Source organism: Chrysemys picta, chromosome 6 (genome assembly GCF_011386835.1).
Source record: "Chrysemys picta bellii isolate R12L10 chromosome 6, ASM1138683v2, whole genome shotgun sequence".
NCBI classification, from domain to species: Eukaryota; Metazoa; Chordata; order Testudines; family Emydidae; genus Chrysemys; species Chrysemys picta.
In genome coordinates, this window is record NC_088796.1 from 68,582,897 (window position 1) to 68,596,939 (window position 14,043).

General features: G+C 42.7%; 1 long non-coding RNA gene across 1 annotated transcript in view; it reads left to right on the forward strand.

Annotated features, from left to right (window-relative positions):
- Positions 1-97: 97 nt before the first annotated feature.
- The window catches only part of LOC135984318 (uncharacterized), a 39,788-nt gene continuing 25,842 nt past the window's right edge, over positions 98-14,043 (forward strand). The window contains exons 1-2 of the long non-coding RNA XR_010602263.1: positions 98-761; positions 8,633-8,763. This is a non-coding gene — a long non-coding RNA (uncharacterized LOC135984318). The remainder of the gene's footprint in view (positions 762-8,632; positions 8,764-14,043) is intronic.

The following is a 14,043-nucleotide window of genomic DNA, read 5'->3' on the forward strand; positions in this document are numbered from 1 at the left end:
TTTCTGACAGCCGGCATGCTTATCTGCTCCGCGACAAAGCAAGCCATTAGTGTGGAATGTTGCTTGCTGTGAGTGTGCGAGAGAGAGAGAGAGAGAGAGAGAGAGGCGGTGGGGAAGGGGGTCTGAATTTACAAGACTGCATGTTGTTAGAGCAAAGGTCAACTATTTGCCTATTTTCCCAGCAGCTCCCCACAAGCACCGCAAAGCTGCCTTCCGCCTATACGTATACAAAACAATCAATCAAGGAAGTCCAACAGATGTATCCTGTTTACCCCTAGAAAGGAATTTAAAAATTCCATAGGTTAGCAGAATGTATGCACGCTAAGTTGTTTGTTACTGTGTATAAAAAAGGCTTGCTTTGCGTTTGTAAGGTGTGTTCCTCCCTCTGGCATTAGTCGAGGGGGACACCCACTCAGCTGACTGATCAATAAAGAACTTGAAGCCGTCTTCTAGACTCCCGTGCCTCCTTGGGGTAATTGGGCAGCTCCAGGGGGAAACAAGCCCATTTGGCTAACATGCTGACACACACTCTCTCCCCCCACATACACACATCACACTCCACCCCACCCCCCGCATTTGAAAAGCACGTTGCAGTCTCTTGAACTCTGGGATAGCTACCACAATGCACTGCTCTTTGTGGCGTTGCAAGAGCTGCTAATGTGCCCACGCCACTGCACTTCCAGCTGAGAGTGTAAACACTTAGCAGTCTTTTCCCTGCTGTGGTCTCCGAAGGCTGGTTTAACTCCCAGTGCTCTATATCTGTAAGTGTAGCCATGCCCAAAATGTTCTTTGAAACTGGATTCTCTCTTTCTTGCAAGAAGATGATGAAACAAAGTAACGGCTAGTATCTCCAGACTGATAGCAATGACCTTTCTGTTGTCTCAGGAGAATTTTTTTAGCATTTTGTTCTTTCTTTCTTCTTCTTTGTTCCTAGGAGTCTCTGCCTATTTTTAAGGAATGAATTTCATCTGAATTAATCAGTGTTTGAAAATATCTGTATATCCTTTGCTTTTTGTGAGATTCTGCCAATAATGAAATTGTTCAGATGGAATTAGAGTAAGATCTAATCAGTGAAAGAGAGCAGAATTTGAAATCTCAGGGGATTCAGAACTACCATTAATCACATTTCCCTTGAAAAAAGGATGATTGAGCTATCAAGGCACAGTACTGGGAGTCAGAAGACATGGATTCTAGTCCTGACTCTGACACTGCCTTCCTGTGTGGCCTTGGTGAAGTCAGTTAACCTTTCCCTGCATCAGTCTCCTCAATTGTAAGTTTTCCCCTACCTTACTGGATATGGAGTCTTAATTTGTGTTTATAAGGATTTTGAGAAAATCAGATGAAAGATGCAAAGAATGGATTAATATACAAGGGTTTCAGAAGACCTTCTGAAATGCGTATTACATGTGTAATAAACTAGACATATCAAACAATATACTTGTCAGGGATTAGTGGAGGGCTCAGCTGGCAATAATGTAATGGAAATTCATAAATATGTTGCTGCAAGAACATCCAGCAGGTTGTATTGTTATTATTACCTTTCCAAAACAAGGCACTCATTAGATTCAGTGTCCTGTCTATTTGACAAGGAATTGCTAGGATTCTCTCTGTCAAAAGTCATTATATGGTGCCTAATACTTAAATGGCTTTGTAGTTTCTAGTTGAGCTTTAGCCCTAATTGTTTTGGCAAGCTTTTTAAAATAGTCCTAATAAATAGGTTAAAAAGGTTCAACAAAGAGTGATGCACTCATTGCCTGAGCTCCAGTCACAGGAGATTCAGTGGCAGCAGTTCCGAAAGCAGATCCAGGGCTGTATGCCAAGTGTTTGGGCTGAATGGAAGACTAGAGTGGCTGTATCAGAGGAATTAGTCCATGATTAGAGTTCAGAAAAGTAACAGGAATTTTAACTCATTTAAAGCTACAAGGATAGAATGTCACAAGCTGCACAAAGAGACTTCTTCTGCCTCTGCTAACTCTGAGCCTGTTCCTGCAAACAGTTATTCAGGGTATGGGGTGCCACTGAAATCAATGAGAGTTTTGCCTGACTAGAAGGCCTTATGTTTAAACATGATTTATTGTTCTTTGTTGGGATATTAATTTTATTAAGTGCACCTTTCTTTAATTCTGAAAAAATTGATTTATCTGGTATCTTAGAGCACAGCAAAGAACAAAAAGAAAAGTTATTTTATACTTGCATTCAAAAGAACAAAATGTAAATATTGCACTAGCAACTTATGCTGCTATTGGTCACAGCCACTCTATAGACATGCAACCAGATCATTTATTTTTTCCATGTTCACCATTTGAACTGTTTTCCTTGCTCCTGCCCATGCATTCATGGATGATAAGGATGTCTCTTTGGAATGTTATTGGCACCCTTGTCTTCCCATAATAAATGCCCAGGCCACAGTGACTAGATAGTGGCTAGACCAGTAATTCTGTTATACTGGCGATTGAAAAATTCAATCTAGAAAAGTTGGGTTTGCTCTGATCTTTCACTTCCACCCTCACTTTCTGACAAAGCTTTCTGAAAAGTCTAGGCAGCCAGTAGTACCCAGGATTTAAGATTTTGATTTAGAATTAGTCACTGATAGGCATTTCTGTATATTAATTACATCTGGCCTCATAATTCATTGAGGCAAGTCTGCACTGTCATGCCTGGGAGTGCCCCATTTATCAATGATGGCACTCAGAGGAACATGGCAAGGGCATATTTACCTCAGGACATCACAGAGTCTCTCCTTAACTCTTATTGTCCACACTGGACTGAGAGATGATTTATATTGGTTTACCATGAGGTCCAGCTGAGCAAGAGAACAAGCTCATTTGATGTGTGTCAGAGTTACCTGATAACAGCCAATCTTCCAGATAAGGGTAGACATGAAAACCTTTTTTTTCTGTAGCTACAAAGGCTGGGCAATTGGTGAAGATTCTTGATGCTGTGAGGAGTCCAAAGGAAAGTATCTTGTATTGATAATGGTTTGGCCTTAGTGTAAATCTGATATACTTCCCATGCCCTGGATGGATGGAAATGTGGATGGAAGCATGCATCCTGCAAGTATGCATCCCACAAAGCAGTCTTGAGCCTGAAGCTATGGAATGATTAAGGTAAACGTTATGCCATATGTATTTCTTCAGCCTCCTCAGTTCTAGGATAGGCCGAAGACCCCCTTTCTGCTTTGGAATGATAAAGGGAGTAGAAACCCTTGCCCCTGAATTCTTGAGAAATGTCTGTAGCTCCCAAATGGAGCAATAAAGCCACTTCTTGTAAAAGGTTCTTGTGAGAAGGGTCCCTGAAGGTGGATGGAGAAAGAGGGCAGGTGGGGGGTAAGGAAAGGAATTGGATGGAGTAGCCGTGGCAACAGTTTCAAGCACCTATTTCTCAGCCAAAACAAAAGTCATCCTCAGCTGGTGCAGCCTTGTCGGGGAGGAAGAGGATTCCTTAGGTGGGGAAGGTAGCTGGAGCATCTCCCAGCCTGTTCCACCAACTTACACAGAAGCTCTTCTGGTTCCAAGGCTCTAGCTAAGGACACTGTAGGCAATCAGGACCTCCTCCAATTTGTGGAGACATGTAATGGGGCATCACTCTAGGACTGGCAGGATGGTGCTTCCAGTAGGGTGATTGTGGGAGATTGTAATGGCCGGAGTATGGGTGACCTGCCCATTGACACTCCTGTAGCAGACCTTGGTATTGGGTACTCCTAGGATAACCACTTACTGTTCCAGCCTCGTAGCTGAGGGCTGGCTACCTGCTGGACTCTGAGGAAGCAGAGGAGAATTATTCCTCTGGGAACGATGGCATTGTCAAGAGTGGTTCTAGTGCTGATGTCAGAGCTGGTGCCATGATATATGCTGGAAGGAAGGTGAGGGTGGATCTTCAATGTGAACCTTGGCCCCTGGTCCAGAGGCTCCAAGGTTGCTTCCAAGGTTGGTACCAGTAAGGCTCTTGGTGTCTGTCGGTATTAGTACTATAGCCTCCCTGGCCACCTTCATCAGCAGTGCCTTGCTACCATCCTTCAAACTGGGGCCATCATTGTTTTGTCCTTAGAGTCCTCCTTCCAGGATGGATGGGATGCCCACTCAGATCTGTGTTTGTGTGTGCACTGCTCTGCATCTGACATGGAGTATTCTGGATTAAGTCAGCACCAAGAACATTGGCACTGATGTCTCTGGTTGTGAGGAGATGCCTGGTGGTGCAGGGGATCCCGGTGCTGATGTAGGCTTTCTTTTTGACCCTGTATCACTGCTGAAAGCAGTGGTGGGGCTGATTGCTGAAGCACCTGCTGAGGAATGCCTCCTTGGCTTCATTTAGATGTCATCTCCTCCCCAGGGTTTGAGGCTACTTTCATGGATTGCTGCAAGAGGTGCGGTTTGAACCTTGCATCCATCCAGGTGCAGGAGGAGGCGTGTGAAATAGAGCATTTATCAGAGATGTGTCTTTCTCTGAGGCAGAAGACATATGCTATGCTTGTCTATCAGGGTCAGCAAACTATTGCACCAGGCATGGGGTTTAAATCCTCAGGGCTCTTAGGCTCCACCATTTCCAAAGGTTATGCAATTTCACTTCATGGTCCCTGGGGCCTCCCCCTTGAGCGATCTCTCTCCCACTCCCCCCAACTAGAACTAAGCAGGTGAAGAATATCTCTTCACACAATGTAGGTTTTGAGGCTCAGACAAAACACCAAAGTGAGTCAGACACAGTCCAGGTTCTGTTGCTTTATTGTGGTGGGTAAAAGGTAACCTGGGGAAGGTTTGGGCTGCTATGCCCTTGTCGGGGAGCATAAGGAAACACAGGGCAAATATGTGGCCCCGATGGGCTTGGCTATACAGATTCTGAGCTCAATGTCTGTGATGCATGCACATCTACAGTGGGATCCGCACTGATGTACTCAAAGAAGTTAAGTTTCTACCACTACAAGGACTGCAATAATTTGGAGGATTAAGTAATTAACTTTTAAACCATACATTGTAAATAAATATCTAGACCGATAGACTGAAAATGAAGTACTGAATAAGGGATGGACACATTCAGAAGTAGGCTTACCTTTACAGATATATAAGGTGGAAGTTGCTAATGTGTTACATGATGTTGAAGCATTGATTTGCTGGTGTTCATCATTAAGGGGTCAACTGCACATTACAAAATATATTGCTATCCCAACATTACTAAGATCTAGGTCCAGTTCTTTACTAATACTTGTGATTAGTATGATGAAGAACAGTAAGTAATTTTGCACATTTTATTCCATAATCCTCTTGGAGTAGAAACTAATATATTCTACAGGACCTTCTTTGATTTTTGTGTTTCTTTTTAATATGCATTGTGCACAGATGTTAGCAGGGTTGCTGCTGATTCATAATTCTTCCTTTCATCAAGAGCTGATCAGAATTTAGTGCTAGCAATTTTAAAGGGACAAGCTTTTAGGCCTGGAAATGTGCATATAAATAAATATGTTGCTGCTCCATTGTTAATAAAAGAAAAATGATGCATGTTCTCTCTTGAGATAACTAAGCCTTGGAATATATTTATCTCAAGATTTAGGTGCTATTGGAACTGGCAACAAATCACCTAACAGCTATTAATGATCCTTCATCCATACCTGCTAAGCTTATTAATTGCCTCTTACCTACGATTCTATATCCCACATGGGGAAACAATATAATGCTTTGGAAATACATAAACTAAAAAAATAATTAATCAAATTCACCATAAAGAGAAAATACAATTAGAAGTGGATGTCAGTTGTGAGTGGGCTTTTTTCCTGATGGTCTGTTCTACACCATTTAAAATATCCTCTTTCTCAAAATATCATATCTATTCTTTCTTGGTGTTTTACTATATTCCAAAAACTCCCTTTGGTCTTCCTGATATTTAGTACAGAACATGATACTTAGCCATCCTTTACATGCTACATGGAATTTTCTCCTGGTCTGGATTTTAAATACAGATAAACAAAAAATCACACTCTTCTTCTCTGCTTATTTTCTCTCTTTAGAAATCTCTCACTCAGGGATGGATATAGTGAATTTAGCAGAGTGTTAATGTATGCTCTTGAGGTTGAGGGAAGGGTGATCTTGGTGGAGGGTGCCAAACACTGGAACATTCTTCTACTGCCAGTCTATCCAAAACCAATTTCGTTAACCTTCAGAACGCAGCATGGGACTTGCTTTCAGATCAAGCCTTTGCTGGAAGGCTTTAAACTAAGATACTTTGTTTTCCTGCTCTTCTGATTTTTTTTTTTCTGGTTGGTGGACATGGGTGTAGGATTGCTTCCAATTGTAGGTAGTTAGAAATTGGTGTTTGCTTTTATGTTTGATGCGCTCCATGTGACAAGGTACAATTTCACTGTAACTTTAAAAAATAAATAAAATAAAGAAATGGAGTTGCATAAAAGACATTCTGTTAATTGTGCCCATTTTTCCTTGTTCTTTTCTGTTGCAGTCACCTGCTATTTATCATTTTCCATGGGATATTATCAATTCACTGAACAATAAACATGCTGTACATTTAGCAAGCTAATAATGTTGTCTGGCTTTGCAAGAATTAGCACAGTACTCCTCTTCATAAACTAACATTTTCACAAAAGAGTCAGATTTTATATTTTCCATTTCAGGTGCTATAAGGGAATTATTGCTTTTAGTAAACTTAACACAAGCACAAAAAACCTTTTATTTCCATTTTTCATTTATAAACACAGCAGGGACTTCAAGAAATAAGGTTGTCATTCATTAGTTCTAACTACAATAATTTCCAGAGTACAATGTCAGGACTATGATTTTATTTTATTTTTTGCAGTCTCTTCAAGACATTTCAAGATTGTTGATTTCAAAGTTCTTCCTGTCTTTGTTGTCTTCCTAAGTTGGCATTTATAACAACAGTGCTGTCTCCTGCAGCTTCTGCCTCCACAAATGCTGACATTTAGCTTGGCAAGGGGCAGATAACCTTGTAACAAATGTAACAAGCTGTGAAATAGTACAGTGAAACCTGTACAAGACAGCACCCTAATTAGGCAACTGCAAATGTCCTGACTACAGTTCTCCTCTACCGTCATTAGGAGGCCACGTCTGTTGTTCTGTTGAATGGTCATGTAAGACATACTTCACTGTATAGTTTTGGCTTTGGACAGTGATTAATCCATGCAGGGCTCTGATGGGCAAGTTTAAACAGTATGGTAATGTCATACCCTTATTGAGAGCCCTCACAAAATAGAAGAGTGATTCTTTAGCCAGATGGTTTCATTTACATAATGGATGTCTATGTACCAGTCATATAATGAGATAGTCACTGGCCTTTGACTCTGGGGCTCCAGCGGTGGCTCCCAAATCTGTTCAACCTGCATTCAGGCCACAGCAAAAGGTCCATCTGTTTGCTCAGGCCATTGTCGTGAAGATATGTAGATATTAAGAATGATCATTTAATGTATTGGTTTAGGAATCTAGGAGAGTGGTTGTTTTAAGTTTTATAGCAAAGTTGAAATAATTTTGGGGACTGGTCTGATGATGTCATTTCCTTTATAAAAAGTACTAGAGAACTGGTCCCAAACACTGCATTTGATTCTGGTGATTCTACAGTATTTTTGGCAATCACTACAGTATTTTTGATAAGGGTTGGTGGCAATATATTTTTAGTATCATTTATTATTTAGTCTAGGGTTACCATACGTCCAGTTTTTCCCAGACATGTCCGGCTTTTTGGTAATCAAACCCCCGTCTGGGGGGAATTGCCAAAAAGCCGAACATGTCCAGGAAAAGTACCGCCGGCCGGGCACTTCCCCTCCCGGGCTCTGGCTGCTGTGAAAACCCCGGTGAATTTCAGAGTGAAGAGAGCCTGGGGCAAATACCATCTGTCTTGTACAACATACATACTCTCTTTCATGGTGAAAAGGGATGGTCCATAAAATAACAAAGAAAAAGGCAAGATTTATCAAATCATGCAATCTAAAAAGCCATATTCTGCCCCTGTCTTCAAAGGGGTTTGGATGTGGTTCTGTGACAAAATGTATTTTAGTGACCTGCGAATTTGTGCTTTTTAATGAATCAGAGTAATGTATTAATGAATCCCCTTTTGCATGTTAGTGTTATATTAAAATAAAGGGGGAGGGTTAACTATTTATTGCCTTCCTTAATGATTGATTGTGGCTCCCTGAAGAGAGTTTAAATGAAGTATGTTTATTATACTGGCTATTAACAGCACAAAGTGAAAGTATAGTTGTGCTGGCAATATTTTAACAATGGGATCCCCAAAAATGTTTGCATGCAGTCTGTGATAAACTCTGTGTCCCAGGGTGCATGTGCTGCATAAAAAATGAAGATGGATGAAGGACTGGGTAATGTATCTGTTTTCTCTGCAGCTAAACAAACACATCTTAAATGCACTTGGTAATGTTTTGTATTTTGTATAAATATTTGAAAACTATTCTGAAAACCTTGATAGTATAGCACAGTGTTCATGCCTATAAATTAAAGCGAGTCTAGAGAGGGAGACCATGTAAGTGGTTCAGTAAGGTTAGGGATGAGTGCAGTGAAAAGAACTTAGACTCCCTCATTTTGCTATCTGTTCCACATAGATGCATAGATTTTAAGAATAGAAGGGAACAATATGATGATCTAATCTGACCTCCTGCATAACACAGGCCATGGAATTTCAGAAAGTGAGTCCTGCATCAGGCTTGTAACTTCTGGCTGAGCTGGGACACATCATCTAGAGAGGCCTCCAATATTGATCTGAAGACTTCAAGTGATGGAGAATCCTTCACATCCCTTGGTAAGTTGTTCCAATGGTGAATTGCCCTCACTATTAGAAAAGTGAGCCATGTTTCCAGTCTGAATTTGTCTAACTTCATCTTCCAGCCACTGGATGTTGGGCAGACTCCTGCACATGTATGGAGCCCCACTGACTTCAATGGATCTGCCCAGGCAGGTTAGATTACATGATCAAAGTGTACGGTTTTTATATTGAGCTCATAACCATGGTATCTGATCACCTACAAGAACTATTAAGAGATACTTTCCCCAGGGTCTTGTTTTGCTTTGTGCTATGTGGTTCTCTCCAAAGGCATATAGTTTGCTCTCCAGAAGCAGTTTTAGGAGCTCCAGGGATAAGTCCTTTCTGGCAGGAATGATTTAGTATCCAGAGAGAAGGTGAACTTCAGCAGCAGCAGGGAAATCACCTCACTCTCCCCTCTTCAATTTGGTATTAGAAATTTAACAAAGGCTCAGGAGAGCTTCCAAGACCCCCTGTAGCACATCCCTGAGTGAAACTAACAGCCTGATCTTGTTCTCACTGATGTCAATGGGGACAGGATCAGGCCCTATGTTTATCAGTATGCGAGGGGCAGATTTCAGGCTAGTCTCTAGCGTCTGTCCTTTCAGTTTGTCGTCTTTTGACATCTGCCACCACAGTATCCTGGCAACAGTAGTATTTCAGACAAACAAATCCCTACAGGCACACTGCCTGCTGAATCCCATCAGAATTATGACAGTTCTATCGAAGAATTTGCGTAAAGTGTTGTTTTAAAAAAGCGAAATACTAAAGGTTTGGCTGAAAATAGGGCAAACCCTAATGAAAGGATGGTGCTTAGCCATGTCAATTTTGAGCAATTGGCAACGTACAAGAGTTCAGTACTTACAAATGACTAATGGACTAGATGAATGTGTTTTTCCTTATTTCAGGTTAGTGACTGTAGTTCAGGGATCTCTGAACTGGGTAGCTTTGGCCATGTGTTAAGAATTGGATAAAAAAGTGCTTCAGCCAAGCACAGAATCCTAATTGCAGAATGAGATTCTTATGAGGTCAAGAGGGTACAGCTTTCAGAAAAGAGACATTTAAAGAAAAATAATCCACTTTTCAGACTTGAACATGGGTTTTAAATGTTGTTATAGAATGGTTATACCTAGTCTACTACACAGGCCAGGCAAATGAGATTGAAACCTCATACCTCTCAGCCTGGCCCACTGTGAGGTGCTAAGTGTAACACAGGCTGAAACTGAGGGAGACAAAAATTATTCACGCAGGAAATGTAAAATGGTCTGGGATGCAAGTTACTAACTCTTCAGTTTCAGAGATAAGGTGGATGAGGTCATATCTTTTAATATCAAATACCTTTTATTGGACCAACTTCTGGTAGTGAAAAAGACAAGCTTCCCAGCTTGCACCTGAAGAAGAGCTCTATGGCTCAAAAGTTTGTCTCTTTCACCAGCAGAAGTTGATCCAATAAAATACATTATCTAACGCGCCTTGTCTCTCTAATATCCTTGGACTAACACAGCTACAGCAATATCTTCAGTGTCAGTTATTTCTGATGTAAATAATTTGCAACAAAAACAGGGAAAGGACACAAGTTTGTGAGGAACAGAAGTAACCCTGGGACTAAGAAGAATGGCATTTGAAAGGAATGTTTAAAATAAGCCTAACTAATGTATCTTTGATTGATCTACAGGTTGCTTAGCACATGCTCATAGTATAAGATGTTGCAATAATAGCTACCTCCCCAGCAGCAGAAACAAAGGACAGCACTACTTTCACTGAAATTTCCCACAGGCTTTATCATTGGGTCAACTTCACCAAAGTTCACAATGGTGAGACCACTAGTGTAGACAGGGTTCCAGCACAACATGGTGCTTAAAATACTGGTGGCCACCAATGCTGGTTCAACACTAGCACTCCTATCACAGAGGAGCGGCACTAATAGCACAGTAGCAGACAGAAAACAATTCCTAATGTAGCCAAAACCTTAGCAGTGGAATCCTTTTCTCCTTCTTACTATCAGCAACCTGGTTTGACTGCCCTGGGAGAAGGATCTAGCACCACAGCTAAAGCTGGGCCTCTGAGATGCATTTTTAGGAAACAAGCACCTCTTCATCTTGGGCATTTGGAGATATACTTGGACCTAATGTGTTTGTGACATGCTGTATCTCAGAGGAGCACCCTGTACCCCATATTCCTCATTTGGATAGAATTGTGATATTTCATATAAAGCATGCTATGTGAGGTATCGTGGGAAAGATTATGATCTACTGAAACCCACTGTTCCATCTAAATATGTATATCATTAATGCATATGAAGTTATGAGAATATGTTGTATGGTTGTCACGAGAAAATGCTGTGAGTTGGGAAATGACCCAGATATTAGATCCCCAGGGACAAGGGAGCTAACCAATGCCTGGGTGCGTGTTGAACAACCATCAACAGCAAGGGAGCTACAATGCAATAACTCACTTGCATAAGGCCACACCAGGGTAATTGCTCACCTCTGCCTGGTGACTCAGCAATGCCCTTCAGACATGCCTGGACTTGTGTTCTCCAAGCACATGGACTAAGGATATAAAACAGAACACAATGGACCCATGCTTGGCCTTTCTCTGTGTGATTCATGAGTGGCTCTGGGAGCATTCATGCAATCTAGCTGGGTGTGGGGCTCCACATGTGTTGTACTGGGTGATAACAGCACCTGGAGGGGTTTGTTGCTTGTTGCTAGCAATGCATTGTGAGAGACAGCCCAGGCTGGACAGTTAAGGGGGCACAGTGGTTTCAGTCTCAGGCTGCACCCTGGTACTAAAGCCTAGTCTAGACCTAAAACTTAGGTCAACCTAGCTATGTTGCTTGGGTGCGAAAAATTCACACCATTGGGGATGCTCCAGTAAAGGCACTGCTAGATTGACAGAAGAATTCTTCCATCGACCTAGCAACTGCCACATGAGGGGGTGGATTAGTAGAGTGATGGGGAAAAAAACCCTTCCATCACTGTAGCTAGTGTCTACACTATGGAACTACAGCTGCAGCAGCAGCACCTAGCTGTGCCAATGTAGTCTCTGTAGTGTAGATAAGCCTAAAGTAGATATAACCACGTAGAAAGGATTCAAATGGAATCCCTAGCAAAGCAAAATTTAGTGCACATAATTTTATATAATACTGCTTAACATCGTGAAAGCACAATACAAATATTAATCCACACAAAACCCCTGTGAGTTAGGCAAGTACTAGGATACTATCTGCATTTAGTGTATGGGGAAATTGAGTCACAGAGGATAAGAAAATAGCCCAAGGCCACAGACTGTGTCACTATCAGAACTGGGATTAGAATGTGGGTTCTTGACTCCTACTTCCATGCCTACTTCAGATAACGCTCTTCAATTCTAACACAAAATTTTCTCCTTCATATTCCATTCCCTGCTCTTCTTTCTCCTCTCCCATGAAGACTTCTGTTTTCACTTGTGGCAAATAACATGCTTTCCCTCACAAACATTGGGAGTTTTAAATTATCGCATGCTGTAGAAGTTGCTCTGAAATGACCAGATTACAACTTGACATAAATGCCCTGATCCAGCAAAGTACTTAAGTATGCATTTTCCATTAAGCATATGAGTCGTCCCTTTAAAGTCCATGGGACTACCCATGTGTTTAAAATTAAGCACATATGTAAGTGCTTTGTGAGGCAACAGCCATAGATAGGCGACATTGAGGAGTTATGACTGGGGCCTGGTATTACTACCATATTATTGTCATATTGTTTCGTTTCCAGCTGGGCCAGATTAAATCCTGTGGGCCCGGGGCTATTAGATTTTGTGGGGCCCCTGTATACAAGTCTTTTCCTGGGAGGGAGTTTGGTGCAGGAGGGGGCTGGAGCAGGGGTTGTGGGGGCAGGGGTTGGGAGGGAGTTTGGTGCAGGAGGGGGCTGTAGGGTTACCATATCTAATAAATAAAAAAAAGAGGACCCTCCACGGGCCCTGGCCCCGCCCATTTCCCCACCCCCTAGCCCCGCCCCAACTCCGCCCCTTCCCCGCCCTAACTCCGCCCCCTCCTCCCTCCCACTCCCAGCCACGGGGAAAGGGCTGCCCCAGCGCTACCGGCTTCAGGGTTTGCCGGGCAGCCCCCAGACCCTGCGCCCCTGGCCGGCGCTTCCCCAGCGCAGCGCAGGGTCTGTAGGCTGCCCGGCAAACCGTGAAGCCGGTAGCGCTCGGGCTTTGGGCAGCCCCTATGCCTCCGGACCCTGCGCCCCCAGCCGGGCACTTCCCCTCCCGGGCTCCGGCGGCGCAGGGTCCGGAGGCACGGGGGGCTGCCCGAAGCCGGTAGCGCTCGGGCAGCCCGGCTCTTAAACAGAGCCGAAGAGTCGGGGAGGAGCAGAGCCGCCATTTTCCCGGACATGTTCGGCTTTTTGGCAATTCCCCCCAGACGGGGGTTTGACTGCCGAAAAGCCAGACATGTTCGGGAAAAAGAGGACGTATGGTAACCCTAAGGAGCTGGCCTGTTTGCTTCCACACCCAGACTAGTGTGCACCAGGCACATCAGAGATAAGGTGTACTTGGTCTGTAACGCTGCTCGTCCATCCTCTTGGGTGCAAGATGGTCTCATGTTCCTGTCTCTCAGATGGAGTTAAGATGTAGCAATGGCTGGCATCATTTGTAGGAAGAGAAAAAATTAAATGGTACCACAGAGAGAAAGGTATCCAGCAGCAAAGTGTGCTGCTTCCCTGATTAACACAGCAAATACTTTATGAATTCTAGACAAGCCTCTGCAGTCTAGGTCTACTGTACATTCACTCCATTTAAAAGATTGGTCTTACTTTAAAGTTGTGATCTTATACATGACTTGCATATGAATGAGCTGAATGAATTCATTATTGGGAAGCTAGATTAAGTTCTGCAGCTGTTCAGCCTGGGGACTTGGTTCAGAGCATGGCCAGAGTGACTGAAAATCCTTCACTGATCAAGGCAGTTTTTAAGCTGCGATCTTGTATAGGAAAGAGCATTCAAAATGCTAGCTAGGAAGGAAAATTAAAATGACTTGCCTACATACAGTATGTGGAGAATAGAGTTTTTGCTGGGCTATGGGGCAGGTAAATGGTGACAGAAAAATGTGATCCTTCCTCACAGCTGCATGACCTTGAGGGTGTCCATTTCTGTCTTTAGTGCAGCTGTGACAGTCACAGCAAGTATTCACATCCAAGATGTCAAAGAAGCTTTACAAAATGCAGATCAAATACAGGATGTTTGCTGTGACCAAAAACAAAGGAAGAGGAATGGGAATGACCCTATCACTCGCTT